At 45.2% G+C, this 15,416-nt stretch overlaps 2 pseudogenes across 2 annotated transcripts; both read right to left on the reverse strand.

The window, feature by feature from the left end:
- Positions 1-2,736: 2,736 nt before the first annotated feature.
- On the reverse strand, positions 2,737-3,744 carry LOC311628449 (mas-related G-protein coupled receptor member X1-like; annotated as a pseudogene). The gene has a single exon. The product of its transcript is annotated as a mas-related G-protein coupled receptor member X1-like (transcript).
- Positions 3,745-7,809: 4,065 nt separating this feature from the next.
- Positions 7,810-8,797, reverse strand: LOC311628450 (mas-related G-protein coupled receptor member X2-like; annotated as a pseudogene). Its single transcript has one exon. The product of its transcript is annotated as a mas-related G-protein coupled receptor member X2-like (transcript).
- Between the last annotated feature and the right edge of the window lie 6,619 nt (positions 8,798-15,416).

Genomic DNA, 15,416 nt, shown 5'->3' on the forward strand with positions numbered 1-15,416 from the left:
GGTTCTGAGCTGACTCTTATCTGAGCACCATCTTCTGGTTGAAGGTGGTGAGTGGAAAAATAGGAGCTTTCCAGGGAATGCTGAACACCAGAGAATGCTCTCCTACTCTGGATAGGAGGTGTTTGCAGGAGCAGGTGTGGAACCTGACAACCAAGAGAGGCTTATCAAGATGCTGGGCAGCCCCTGTGACTTCCTGCCCTAGGGCCACTGGCAAATGAGATTCTGGAGATGTGAGACAAGGGCCTCAGGAGATGCTACTCACTTGCCCTAAGTTCAATGACTTATCTCTTCCTCTCCCCATCTTACCGCATATGGTCCCCCTTTATTGAGGAATGTTTGAATTGGAGCCTGTCACTGTCCATTGTGGCTGTGTGCAGAAAGCCCATCCAACAAGCAATGTGAGGTTCTATAGCTAAAGAAGAGTTTGTTGACATTCAGGGCTTTCATGGCCAAGGTAATCTGATCTGTTTCCATTTACTCCCAGGAGGGAGAATGCATAACAGTTTATTTCAGAGGACAGAAGAGTATATAAAGTAAAAATGTAAAGTCTCTCCTAATCTCAATCACCAATAGCAACCGATGTTCACAGTTCCCATTTTAACTCTTTTACAAGTTATTTTATGGCTTTGTGTAACTGCAATGAAATCTCCATTCTAGTTGTGACTTATTGATATCAACAACTGTGTATACTGTGTTCCCTTTTAACAGATAAATAATGTGGAATACCACAGGCACAACGTACCACCTCTCTCTCTTTCCCCAAGACATTTGTTAGCTAGATTCTTTTCACATGATGTCGGGACAACCAGTCTTTTCAGCTTTAGGTCCTATGACTTTCTTTCATGTGCTCATGTTGCAGCCAAATTGAGGTACATGACATTTCCTTAGAAAGTTAACTATGAAGCCTTTGAATGAACTAGAGAAACTTATTCACTCATTTCTGTGTTTACCCAACTCTACTAGTACTGTGTGCCTATCCTGTGCCAGGTAGTGATTCAGGCTGAGAAGATTCCATTGACAAATGCTACAGGAGGACCTTTCCCAGGCCCAATTTTCTGGAGTGTGCTTATCTAAGGATATCATTTCCTCTAAACCCAGAGAACCCAATGAGATTAGATGTAGGCTAACTCATTTATTCAGACTTTTACCCTGTAGAATGCCCAAATTAAAGCACTAAGCATGAATCTAAAGGGCCTATAGTCTTCCTTTCTTACCCAATAAGTTAGAACAATCTTATAAAATTACTAGGTTATATGCAAATTGACTATCACTCCCACACAGAAGATGGCTGCCCCCATGTGGTAAAAAATGGCCATCCCAATGTAGACACAAGATGCCTAGTAGAAGATAGCTAGTAGAGATGGCACTTGTGGGTGTTCAGGCCTTCAGGTTGGGCAGTTGGTCAGGTTGGGCAGTTGGGGGGTACCCTGGCCCTCAGGGGAGGGCATTTGTTGGGAACCAGACCAGCATGTGACAGCAGTTAAGGGCAACCAGGCCTTTAGGGGAAGGCCATTGGGAGAGACCAGGCCAGCAGAGGAGGACAGTGGGGGGGAATCAGGCCTTCATAGGAGGGCTTTGTGGGTGACCAGGCCTTTAGGGGAGGGAAATTGGCAGCAACCATGCCTGTATGGGAAGGCAGTTGGTGGCAACCAGGTAAGCAGGGGAGGGCAATTAGGGGTGACCAGGACTTCACAGAAGGGTAGTTGAGTGTGACTAGGCCTGCAGGGAAGTTGTGGTTGATCAGGCTGGCATGGGAGGGCAGTTAGGGGTGACTAGGCTGGAAAGAAAGGAAAATTTAGGGTGTCTGGTCCAGCAGAGAAGGGCAGTTGTGGGCAAGCAGTCCTGCAGAGGAGGACAGTTAGGGGCAATCCGGCCAGCAGGGGAGCTGTTGGGCATTTATCAGGCTGGTTGGAGAGTGGCTGAGGGGTTATCAGGCTGACAGACAGAAGTAGTTAGGGGCAATCAGGTAGACAGGGAGGTGAGCGGTTGGGAACTAGCAGTCCTGGTTTGTGAGAGGACATCCCACTGCCCATTTAGGCCCAATTGGGCCTTAACGGGTAGTAGGACATTCCTTGAGGAGTCCCAGATTGAAGAGGGTGCAGGCTGGGCTGAGGGACACACACACACACACACACACACCATGCACAAATTTTATCCACCAAGTTTCTAGTTTTTGAATGACTATCTATGGGTTTGGACAGGAATTTATTAAATATTGCTTCATAAGTCAATAATATATTAGAGGCTTCACATGTATTAATTGTTGATGTTTATGAAATAGTGGTCATATTTGATACCTGGCAGAGTTCTTTTCATTTGTTTTCTAATTTATTCCCTACTATGATGCTATGAGTAGAAAATTTCACAGCATTTTACAATGAAGCTTGGAGAGGAGAGCTGTAGAACCAGGATTTCAGACCTGGATCTGTCTGATTTGGACAGGGATTCTTTTTGTTGCAATGAAGATTGTAAACAAAAAGCATTCAATAAAGAAATTCAGGTCGAATGAGAAATTTATTCGTAATCTTCAAGAACAATGGGGAGGTATAATGTTTGGATTAATGCTTTCTCAGAGAAAAACTAGAATGACCAGATAATAAACAAACTATTTTAAGAGATTGGGGAATCACTGAAGCATTCTGAGGCTGAGGATGAGACACTAGATACTTTCCAAGCCTGGCAGGGCAGCAGTGAGTCTCAAAGTTACTTCAGACAGATCAGGACGAAGGCTCTTCATCACTGCCCCAGACTGCTTCCCGAAATTTCCGGGACTTCTTCAGGAAGGCTTTCTCTAGGTTCATCCACCTCAGGAGTGTCCTGCAGAGCCCTCTGGAGAACCAGCCTCAGAGTGTGTCTCTGCTTCCACCATCGCTGCCTGAAGGAGCCAACGAAGAAGTAAATGATGGGGTTGGCACAGCTGTTGACACAGGACAGAAGTTCTAAAATCATGCGAATAGGAAAGAGGTAAAGATATTCATCTGGAAACCAGATTATGAGGAACCAGTGGATGCCATAGGGCAGGCCACAGAGGAGGAAGACCAGTACCGTGAGCACCACAGTCATGTAGAGCCCTGTGGGCAGCACGCGTTGGGAACAACACCACAGTCTGGTCATCAGGGCCAGGCTGGACCCAGAGAGAAGCACAAATAACAAAATCAGCCACGCCATAGTGATGAAATCCAACTCTGGACACCAAACAGGATACACACTCAAATGCAGGAAGCCACAGTAGTACTGTTTCAGAATGTTCAGCAGCAGGGACAGGGCTCAGAGCAGGGCACACATGATAGCAGACATGTGAGTGGGGCGGCGGCAGCGGTACCAGATGGGCCACAAGACAGACATGCAGCGCTCCGTGCTGATGGCACTGAGAATGCTCATGCCTGAGATGTAGGCAAACGTTCCCACAAGCGGGAGAAATCTGCGAGTTACTTCTTCAACAAAATATAAGCTGAAAATTGATACTAAAAGATATATAATAAAGCAGAATAGGAAGAGGAAGTCAGCCCCTGCCAGGTTGAGGATGTAGACAGAGAAGGTGTTCCTGCGGATGCGGAAGCCCAGGAGCCAGATCACCACCGCGTTCCCTGCCGGCCCCACCAGGGCCACGATGGCTGTCAGTACTTCCAGGATTATTTTCCATGTATAATGGTGATAGAATTCCTGATCACTTCCATAGGTTGTTGTGAGATTGTTCTCCCAGGCTGTGGCAGTCATATCCATGTCCAAAAATTCTGCAGTTGTGGGCCTGAAACAAAACAAGACTTGAGCACCTGCTCTCTTACTACTGACCTTTATGGCCACCCTGTTTTTGTGAATGGAGATTGCAGAGATCATAAATAGAAATTCTTAAAAATATTTGTCTACCAGCACCCTGATAAATAACATACATTCCATCCTCAAGTTAGTTATGATGAGAGATAGTATTTCTAACATGTGATACCTAGGAGGGGTGCCAACATTTCAAATAAATAAGATATAAGAACAAGTTTATCTAATCACAGTGAGAGGGAAAAAGTCCTTGGAAAAAGAACCAATGAAGAAAAATTGATTCTCTTTATTTGATGTCAAATTTCATTTTTTAGCATCTCTATCCTCTGCTGCATCCTGGGAGGACACATGTCTTTGCCTCACCACTGTGCTCCCTTTCCCTCTACCTCCCAATTTCTTTCAGGAAAAGTGACACTGACAGCTGATTGGAGGGCAGGAAGAGGGTGATTGAGGTTTAACTCCCTGCCTCTCTGCTGACAGGCTGTGAGCTTGCCATGGTGGTGTTCCTTTACCTAAGGAGAGAGCCGCTGTCTGTGGGCCTTTTTTTTGGGGGGGGGTCATAGTGAAGACCACTACTACAGTAACAGCCCTCTCTGTATTCTGAAAACTAACTTTTTACACTTCAGGATGCCCAAGGGCAATAGCTCCCTATTATGAATAATCTTTCGGTGTCTCATCTTGTTCATTCTTTCTACACATTGTTTTTATTCAATTCTCTTCAACTGCCCTATTTGTTTGTAGCCCTGTGTTTTTGGCTGGTACAGGAAAGGTATCTACATATAACAAATAAACTCATAGAATAGGAAGGTAATGTGTGAAATCTGAGGTTACAAACATCAATTCAGGTTTGAAAACAATGTATCTGAAGCACATAGGACCTGGGTTCTCACAGCCTAAGCTTCCAGCTCCCAAAGTTTCCTTAGGGAGCTTTATGTGTCTGGACTCTTCTTCATGAGTGCTCATAGCTCCTTGTACGCTACACCCTAAAATGCACTCATGACCATGTGGACTAAGAGAGAGAAAACAAAATTGCCTTTAGAGAAGATAGTTCTGAGCTGACTCTTACCTGAGCACCATCTTCTGGTTGAAGGTGGTGAGTAGAAAAAGAGGAGCTTTCCAGGAGTGCTGAACACCAGAGAATGCTCTCCTACGCCGGATAGGAGGTGTCTGCAGAAGCAGGAATGGAACCTGATGACCAAGAGAGGCTTATCAAGATGCTGGGCGGCCCCTGTGACTTCCTGCACATGGGGCACTGGCAAGTGAGATTCTGGAGAGGTGAGACAAGGGCCACACGAGTTGCTTCATATTTGCCTTGAGTCCAATGTCTTATCTCTTCCTCTCCTCATCTTACCCTAACTGATCCTCCTGCTGTGACAAATGTTTAAACTGGAGCCTGTCACTGCCCACTGTGGGAATGTGCAGGAAGCCTACCCAATAGGATTATGATCTTCCCTAGCTAAAGTGAGTTTCCTTGGCATTCAGTGCCCTGCATGATTGAGCTCATGTGATGTGTTTCCATTTATTCCCAAGAGTAATGTATATACATTAGTTTATTTCAGAGGACAGAAGAATATCCTATATAATAAAGAGATAATATGTAAATTGCCTATCACTCCAATAAACAAAATAGCTTCTCCCATGTGGTCAAAGTTGGCTTCCCCCGTGTGGACACAGGATGGCTGCCACAGATGGCCAGTAGGAGAGGGCAGTTGTGAGCAATCAGACCTGTAGGGAGGGCAGTTGGGGAGGTACTAGGCCTGCAGGGGAGGCAGTTAGGGGAACCAGTCCTGCAGGTGCGAAAAGTTGGGGGGAACCAGGCCAGCAGGGGAGAGCAGTTAGAGGTGACCAGGTTGGCAATGGAGGGCAGTTAGGGGTCACCTGGCAGCAGGGAGTGCAATGGGGTCAGCAGGGGAGCAGTTAGGAACAGGCCGGCAGGGGAGTTGGTAGGGGGTGATGAGGCTGGCAGGCAGAAGCAGTTAGGGACAATTTGGCAGGCAGGCAGGCTAGTGGTTGGGAGTCAGCAATTCTGAATTGTGAGAATGACATCCAACTGCTCATTTATGCCTGATTCTACAGAGATCAGGCCTAAACCACCAGTTGGACATCCTCTGAGGATTCCCAGAAGGAAGAGGTGGAGGCTGGGCTGAGGGACACCACTGCCCCTCTCCCTGTGCACAAATTTCATGCACCCAACCTCTCTTAGTTTATAATACTGTTTTGTATATTGGGAAGTGGCCAAGTAAGTAAATCTTAAAGTTTCTCATCACAATAAAAACAAACAAGTATCAATGTGTGGCAATGGATGTTAACTACGGTAGGCATATTGCATTGATTATTTTACAACATACACAAATACGAAATCATTTTGTTATACAGTGGAAACTAATATAATGACAAATATATCTTAGTAAAGCCTGGCAAAATCATATTCCAAAAGTACACACACATGGAGAAAATAGTCTCCACTGAGATATTTTCACCCTCAGATGATCATTTATCTTTTAGACCAGTACCATGTGTTTCAGGCCGTGAGGAAAGGGCTATTCTTATGGGATTGGCCTTTCCAAGCAAAACTCTTCCTGAAAAGGGAAGCTGCTCACCTGAGGCTCTTTACACAGACCCACAGGGTGTGGAGATGCAGCCACACCCTGGAAGTTTAGTCAGCAAGTATGAACACCTTTATCTCATTAGAAACAGGTATCTGATCTTCCTATTTTTGGAAGATTTCATAATAAAGTGGGAGCTGGGTAGGAAGTCCTATGCTGCCCTGTCCATCAGGGGCTTTACAAAGCATGTTTATTTTCTCAACTTATCTGGAAGTTTTATACTCTCTATCTATTTTCCAGTCCATTGCCTTAACTACTTTACACATTAGTGTAAAATTTAAAGAAATGAGTAGTTGCACCTTTAAAAGGGTCCACTTCTAGCACACTAAAGCAGATTAGGAGAAGGTCTTCTTTCTTTCTTTCTTTTAAAATATATTTTATTGATTTTATACAGAGAGGAAAGGAGAGAGATAGAGAGTTAGAAACATCAATGAGAGAGAGTCATCCATCAGCTGCCTCTTGCACACCCCGTACTGGGGATATGCCCGCAACCAAGGTACATGCTCTTGACTGGAATCAAACCCGGGACCCTTCAGTCCCCAAGCCGAAGGTTTATCCATTGAGCAAAACCGGTCCTGGCGAAGCTCTTCTTTCTGAGCTGAGCAGCCCTGACCTTGCCTTTGTGTGAAGAAAAATGTGCCCCTTCCTTCCCAGTAGTCAGAGCCCTGCATCTGAACACAAGGTTAACCAGAGGATTGTATGTCAGCCCCTTCCCCTCCTCTGCCTTTGTTTGGTGCAGTGGGCAAACCATACAGCTCAAACCAGAAATCTGCCCTCCTCGTGAACACCAAACACCAAGAATTAGGAAACTCAACCTCTGTTTCCATCCTCCCAGCCTCCTGGGCTCTAGAACTGGATTTTGACTCCGTTTCTTCCAAAAGACATTAAACAGGTATTGTTTTCAAGAGTGTTTGTTCAAATGTATTCCTATAATATCCAATGTTTTTGCTCACCTTTACATTTCACATCTCATGTCTTTCATTCCTCAAAGCACATTCTTCACGAGTTCCTTTTAGAGAGTATGTGGGTGGGAGCCATGCAGGACAGCTTAGGGCTGTGGAGCTGTCAGATAGGCACTCTGACTGGTGGTTCTGAGGGGTGTCCTGTCTAGAGGAATGTTTGAAGAAAAGCCGGATGGAGACTGCACAGTGTGGCCTGGGAAGGAGGTCCTGTCCTCCTGGAGAGCAGTGGAGGCCTGCCTTCCATACCCTGTGGAATGACTGATTCTCCCCTGCCTTGCAGCGACCCGAGTCTAGGGGGCAAGGCTGTGGGCAGGAAAACCTGGGCCTCTGTGGCTGAGTCTGGCAGCCCAGGGGACTAGAACATTTGGCCTGGTCAGAGCCTGGGAGGAGGCTTTGCCCAGTGAGGGCCAGCAGCACTGGAAAAGTGGATTGCCACTAAGCCAAACAGGCTAGGGGTTTTTGTTTTGTTTTTATGAAAGTTTAATGGTTTCCCCAGGAAGGCTTTTTACAGGTTCATCCACCTCAGGAGTGTTGTGCAAAGCCCTCTGGAGAACCAGCCTCAGGGTGTGTCTCTGCTTCCCCATCGCTGCCTGAAGGAGCCAACTAAGAAGTAAATGATGGGGTTGGCACAGCTGTTGACACAGGACAGAGTCCTACAGTATTGAAAAGAGGAAAGAGGGCAAGATATTCATTTGATAACCAAATTAGGATGATCCATTGGAAGCCAAAGGGCAGGCCACAGAGGAGGAAGACCAGTACTGTGATCATGATGGTCATGTAGAGCCTGGTGGGCAGCACCCGTTGGGAGTCACACAACAGTCTGGACATCAGGGCCAGGCTGGATCCAGAGAGAAGCACAAATAACAAAACCAGCCATGCCACAGTGATGAAATCCAACACTTGACACCAAGCATGATTCACTCCCCAATTCAGGAAGCCACAGTAGTACCCTTCCAGCATGCTCAGCAGCAGGGACAGGGCCCAGAGCAGGGCACACAGGGCAGGGGACAGGTGTCTGGGGCAGCGGCAGCGGTACCAGATGGGCCACAAGACAGACAAGCAGCGCTCCGTACTGATGGCGCTGAGAATACTCAAGCCTGAGACGTAGGCAAACATTGCCACAATTGAGACAAATCTGCTAATTACTTCCATGGCAAAATAGAAGTTGAAAATTGAAACTAACAAATATATAATATAGCAGCAGAGGTAGAGGAAGTCGGCCCCCGCCAGGTTGAGGATGTAGACAGAGAAGGCGTTCCTGCGCATGCGGAAGCCCAGGAGCCAGAGCACCACCACATTCCCTGCCAGCCCCACCAAGGCCACAATGAGTGCCAGTATTTGCAAGATTTTGTCCTTTGTAAAATGTTGATAAAAGTCTGGATCACTTCCATGGGTTGTTGTGAGATTGGTCTCCCAGGCTGTGACAGTCATATTCATGCTCAGAAATGCTGCAGTTGTGGGCCTGGAAAGAAAACAAGACTTGAGCACCTGCTCTATGACCACTGACCCTCATGGCCACCCTGTCTGTGGCGAATGGAGATTCCAGAGATCAAAAATTGAAATTCTTAAAAATATTTGTCTACCATCACCCTGAAAAATAACGTACGTTCCATCTTTAAGGCAGTTATGATGAGAAATAGTATTTCTAAGATGTGATACCCAGGAGGGGTGCCACCATTTCAAATAAGTAAGATGTAAGAACAAGTCAATCTAATCACAGTGAGAGAGAGAAAGTCCTTGGAAAAAGGACCAATGAAGAAAAATGGATTCTCTTTATTTGATGTCAAATTTCATTTTTCAGTATCTCTATCCTCTGCTATATTCTGGGGGGACACAGCTCTTTGCCTCACCACTGGGCTCACTTTCCCTCTGCCTCCTAATTTCTTTCAGGAAAAGTGACACTGACAGCTGATTGTAGGGCAGGATGAGGGTTAACTCACTGCCTCTCTGCTGTCAGGCTGTGAGCTTGCCATGGTGGTGTTACTCTACCTAAGGAGAGAGCCCCTGGATGTGGGCCTTTTTTTTTGGGGGGGGTTCATAGTGAAGACCACTGTTACAGCCACAACCCTCCCTGTGCTCTGTAAACTTAACTAATCTTTTACACTTCATGATGCCCAAGGTCAATAGCTCTCTATTATGACTAATCTTTAGGTGTCTCAACTTGTTCATCCTTTCTACACATTCTGTTTTTCAGTTCTCTTCCATTGCCCTATTTGTTTGTAGCCTTGTGTTTTTGGCTGGTATAGGAAAGTTACCTACATATAACACAAACTCATAGAATAGCAAGGTAATGTGTGAAATCTGAGGATACTAACATCAATTCAGGTTTGAAAACAATGTATCTGAAGCACATAGGACCTGGGTTCTCACAGCCTAAGCTACCAGCACCCAAAGCTTCCCTGAGGGAGCTTCTTGACTCTGGAATCTTCTTCATGCATGCTCATGGCTCCTTGCACGCTACACACCAAGATGCACTCAGGACCATGTGGACTAAGAGGGAGAAAACAAAATTGCCTTTTAGAGGAGATAGTAATGAGCTGACTCTTACCTGAGCACCATCTTCTGGTTGAAGGTGGTGAGTGGAAAAAGAGGAGCTTCCGATGGAGTGCTGAACACCAGAGAATGCTCTCCTACCCCCAGATAGGAGGTGTCTGCAGGAGCAGGAGTGGAACCTGATGACCAAGAGAGGCTTATCAAGATGCTGAGCGGCCCCTGTGACTTCCTGCACAAGGGGCCCGAGCAAGTGTGATTCTGTAGATGTGAGAAAAGAGCCTCATGAGTTGCTTCATATTTGAATTGAGTCCAATATCTTATCTCTTTCGCTCCCCATCTTACCCTATCTGGTCCTCCTCCTGTGACAAATGTTTAAACTGGAGCCTGTCACTATCCACTGTGGTGGTGTGCAGGAAGCCCATCGAATCGGCAATATGAGCTTCCATAGCTAAAGTGAGTTTCCTTGGCATTCAGTGCCAAACATGATGGAGCTCATTCAATCTGTTTCCATTTATTCCCAAAAGTAAGGTATGCACATTAGTTTATTTTAGAGGACACAAGAGTATCCTATATAATAAAGAGATAATATGTAAATTGCCTATCATTCCAACACACCAGATAGCTTCCCCCATGTGGTCAATGTTGGCTGCCCCCATGCGGACACAGGATGGCTGCCACAGATGGCCAGTAGGAGAGGGCAGTTGTGAGCAATTAGGCCTGCAGGGAGGGCAGGTGGTGGGTACTAGTCCTGCATTGGAGGGCAGTTAGGGGAAACAGTCCTGCAAGGTAGGAAAGTTGGGGGGAACCAGGCCAGCAGGGGAGTGCAGTTAGGGGTCACCGGGTTGGCAATGGAGGGCAGTTAGGGGTCACCTGGCCAGCAGGGGAGGACAGTTATGGGTCACCCGGCCAGCAGGGAAGAGAAGTTAGGGGCGATCAGGTCAGCAGGGGAGCAATTAGGCGTGGATCAAGCTGGGAGGGGAGTTGATAGGGGGTGATCAGGCTGGCAGGCAGAAGCAGTTTGGGGGCAATTTTGCAGGCAGACAGGCTAGTGGTTGGGAGTGAGCAGTTTGGATTGTGAGTAGGACATCCAACTGCTGGTTTAGGATTGATTCTATAGGGATCAGGCCTAAACCACCAGTTGGACATCCTCCGAGGAGTCCCAGAAGGAAGAGGTGGAGGCTGGACTGAGGGACACCACTGCCCCTCTCCCTGTGCTCAAATTTCCCGCACCCAACCTCTATTAAATTATAATACTGTTTCATATATTGGGAAGTGGCCAAGTAAGTAAATCTTAAAGTTTCTCATCACAAGAGAAAAACTAAGTGTCTATGTGTGGCAATGGATGTTAACTAGGCATAGTGCAATGATTATTTTACAACATACACAAATAATGAATCATTTTGTTAAACATTTGAAACTAATATAATGTTATATGAGAAGTATATTTCAGTAAAGCTTGGCAAAATCATATTCCAAAAGTACACACACATAGAGGAAAGAGTATCTCCACTGAGATATTTTCACCCTCAGATGATCATATATTCGTTAGCCCAATACCATGTGTTTCAGGCTGCGAAGAAAGGGCCATTCTTAAGGGATTGGCTGTTCCAAGCGAAACTCTGCCTGAAAAGGGAAGCTTCTGCCATGAGGCTCTTTACACAGACCCACAGGGTGTGGAGATGCAGCCACACCCTGCCAGTTTAGTCAGCAAGTATGAACACCTTTATCTCATTAGAAACAGGTATCTGATCTTCCTATTTTTGGAAGATTTTTCATAAAAGAGTGGCAGCTGCGTAGGAAGTCCTGTGCTGCCCAGTCAATCAGGGGCTTTACAGAGCATATTTATTACCTCAACTTATCTGGAAGTTTTACACTCTCTGTCAATTTCTAGTCCATTGCCTTAGCTCCTTAATACATTAGTGTAAAATTTAAAGAAATTAGTAGTTGCACCTTTTAAAGTGTCCACTTTTAGCACACTAACACAGATTAGGAGAAGGTCTTCTTTCTGAGCTGAGCAGCCCTGACCTTGCCTTTGTGTGAAGAAAAATGTGCCCCTTCCTTCCCTGTAGTCAGAGCCCTGCACCTGGACACAAGGTTAACCAGAGGATTATATGTCGGCCCCTTCTCCTCCTCTGCCTTTGTTTGGTGCAGTGCGCAAACCATACAGCTCACCCCAGAAGTCTGCCCTCCTCATGAACACCAAACACTAAGACCTTAGGAAACTGAACCTCTTTTTCCATCCTCCCAGGCTACGGGGCTCTTGGACTGGATTTTGACTCAGTTTCTCCCCAAAGACATTAAACAGATATTATTTTGAATAGTGTTTGTTCAAATGTATTCCCATAATATTCAATGTTTTGCTCACCTTCACATTTCACATCTCATGTCTTTCATTCCTCAAAGCACATTCTTCACGAGTTCCTTTTAGAGAGTATGTGGGTGGGAGCCATGCAGGACAGCTTAGGGCTGTGGAGCTATCAGACAGGCACTCTGACTGGTGGTCCTGAGGGGTGCCCTGTCTAGAGGAATGTTTGAAGGAGAACCAGATGGAGACTGGACAGTGTGATCTAGGAAGGAGGTCCTGTCCACATGGAGAGCAGTGGAGGCCTGCCTTCCATACCCTGTGGAATGACTGATTCTACCCTGCCTTGCATCAACCTGAGTCAAGGGGGCAAGGCTGTGGTCAGGAAAACCTGGAACTCTGTGGCTGAGTCTGGCAGCCCTGGGGACTAGAACATCTGACCTTGTCAGAGCCTGGGAGGAGGCTTTGCCCAGTGAGGGCCAGCAGCACTGGAAAAGTGGATTGCCACTGAGCCAAACAGGCTAGTGGTTTTGTTTTGTTTTTATGAACGTTTAATGTTTTTTATTTTCATTTATTTATTTTTAATCCTCAATTGAGGATATTTTTACATAATATTTTCATAGAGAGCAAAGGATGAGGGAGAAAGAGAGAGAGAAAGAGAGAGAGAGAGAGAGAGAGAGAGAGAGAGAGAGAGAGAGAGAGAGAGAGAAACATCTATTTCTGCAGGCAGCCTAACCTGCAGTGAAGGTATGTGCTCTTGACCAGAATGAAACCTGGGACCTTTCAGCCTGTGGATGAACACTCCATCTACTCTTCCAAACAGGCATGGTTTTGTTTTGTTTGGTCTCTGTGTCATTTACTTCCATCCTGACTTGCAACAGAAGTAATTTCCAGTCCACATCTTTGGTAAAGTCAAAGCCTACCTTCTTATTTGAAAACTGATACCTGAGCAGAAATGGCATGTGATTCAGACTGAGGCAACCTCATAATCTCACTATTTCTTGGATTGCCTAGACTTAGCTTGTGACCCAAGTTTCTGAGGGAGTCATCATGAAAATCTAGGTTCCTAAACTCCAGGTCCAGTGCTCCAAATCTAGCACACACAGGTTCTGCATTTCTGCATATTCCAGGATCTCTTGCTGCTAAAGTGGGCTGGGTGGAGACAGGGCTTCCGCTGCTGGACCAACGGGATCGACAATAGGTAGTAGAGCAAGGCCTGTGACCTAAGCACCTGCAGGCACTCTCCTTGAAAAATGTCTTCATGAATTGTGTACTGGTGGATGCCAGAGTGTATACTAAGGGCTGTTAGATTTGGCTTAGCGACTCTAGCTATTTCATAATTGGTAAAGAATTTGTTTAGGATGTTGTCTAACAGGAGATCTATACTGTTATGAATGTCCTGGGCTGGCTATTTGGGTCTTCCTGATGGAGGCAAGACAACTTAGAATTTTTAGATGATGTCTCCTCTGCCCCTCAAACATAACCCTATGATGGCATGTGCCATATAGTAGGACAGTCTGTGCTGCACTAGACTGCTTCCTTCTACAGCTGGAGGGGATGCTGTCTTTGAATCTCTAGGGCCTGGCACAGGGGGTGGAGCATAGCAGATGCTCAGTTATTATTTATAGAAATAACAGGAGAATGACTGAGGGAATTTGCTATAAATTGAATGCTGGGTATATTCAAGACTACATGTGGATAAGTTCACTGTAAAGATCTGTTAAAGGGCAATTAAGAAGAAGGATATATTTGTAATATACATATTATATTATTACCTTGAATTCATTCACCAAAAATGAAAGAGAGGGAAGGAATTTCCTTGAAGTGTGGGTCAGGAAATAGAATTGTACTGTGTCTTTCTTGCAGAAAGCACATCCATCAAGTCTTGCCTATGATTTTCTCTTTATATGTAGTAAGTGGAGATCATCAAATCATATGTATTTCATTCTGCATGAGGACATTTCTCATACTACTAAATGTTTCCTATCTAGAATAGTTGTGAGATTTATGCCCATTTCAATAACAATATTTCTGAGACTTCTCTTTATTGAAGGCTTATATTACTTTTAATTGGAAGTATAATTCTTTTTCCATAATAATTTTTTATTGATTTACATTGTATTTTGACAAATGAGGTAAGTATGTTCAATGGCATAAGCAGTAATGGAAACAGACCCTGTTGCTTCTTGTGAAGCAGATAACTCTGGGCTCTGAGGTTCATGTGCACTAGGGAATCAGTGAGTAACCTTGAGGGCTCAGCATTTATTGGATGTAAATCAGTACCTTTTCTAGATGGAATGGAAAGGGTTGGTTACACAGTGTACTGAGAAAATATTTTAGAAAGAGTTTTTGCTCTACATAGAAATATAGAAATATAGTTGGTTCCATATGTTTTCATGATGCTTGTTGAAGTAATGCATAAACAAATAATTGTGGATGACAGCTCCCAAATAGTGCCATGAGGGACTTTCATATCCTTCCTCTCTTCCTGAAGGAAATTCCTGGATGTCCTGCATGACCCACCCAAGATGAAGTCGCAGGAAAAGCCATCACTGGCTGTGGAAAGGAGGCAGCTCATGAGCAGACACTTCCCTTCCTTCCATTCTTCTCCCTGGAAGCAGAGATGAGACCTGCAATGAAAAAGTAAGAGCCTTCCTCCTATTGACAGATTCCAGAGAACACTTTCTATTAACTTGAGTGGGAGATGCCTGCAGGAAATTCAGTGAGACCTGTGACAGAGCCATTCTTTTCTTTTTCCTTTAAAAAAAAATCCAATCTTTTGAAGTAAACATCATAATTATCAGGCAGCAGCTGCTTGAAAAAAATTCTTGCTTAGTGTCTCTTACATTGTAGGCCAAGACCATCACTGGGTTTCAAAGGCATGCTATCTGTTTCTTACGACCTCATAATGTGGTGGAAGAGGGAGTCATACAAACCAGACATCCTGGAACAATGTTGTAAGTGTTCCATAGAGGAAGATTGGGGCCATGTGTGTTCATTGTAGCTGCAACGTCTGGGCTTGAGCATCCAGAAGCCCTACTTTTTCTTGCAGCCAACACAAAGAGGAATGCCCCTGACATAAAAATAACCAGTTGCCCTGTTGAAACCTGACAGTCTTAGGTTGAAAAAATGTGGTGAAATTTTCCTACAGGGTTCCTCAAAGCTGTACATTTGAAAGGATCATAAGATTCACAGGGCTGAATCTCATAAGCACCCTCAGTGTAAGTTGGTGGCCTCACATCAAAGAGCTGGGTCTGGTGCACAGACTACATTCATAATCTT

This window comes from Pipistrellus hanaki (assembly GCF_964339955.1).
Source record: "Pipistrellus hanaki genome assembly, chromosome: 9".
NCBI classification, from domain to species: Eukaryota; Metazoa; Chordata; class Mammalia; order Chiroptera; family Vespertilionidae; genus Pipistrellus; species Pipistrellus hanaki.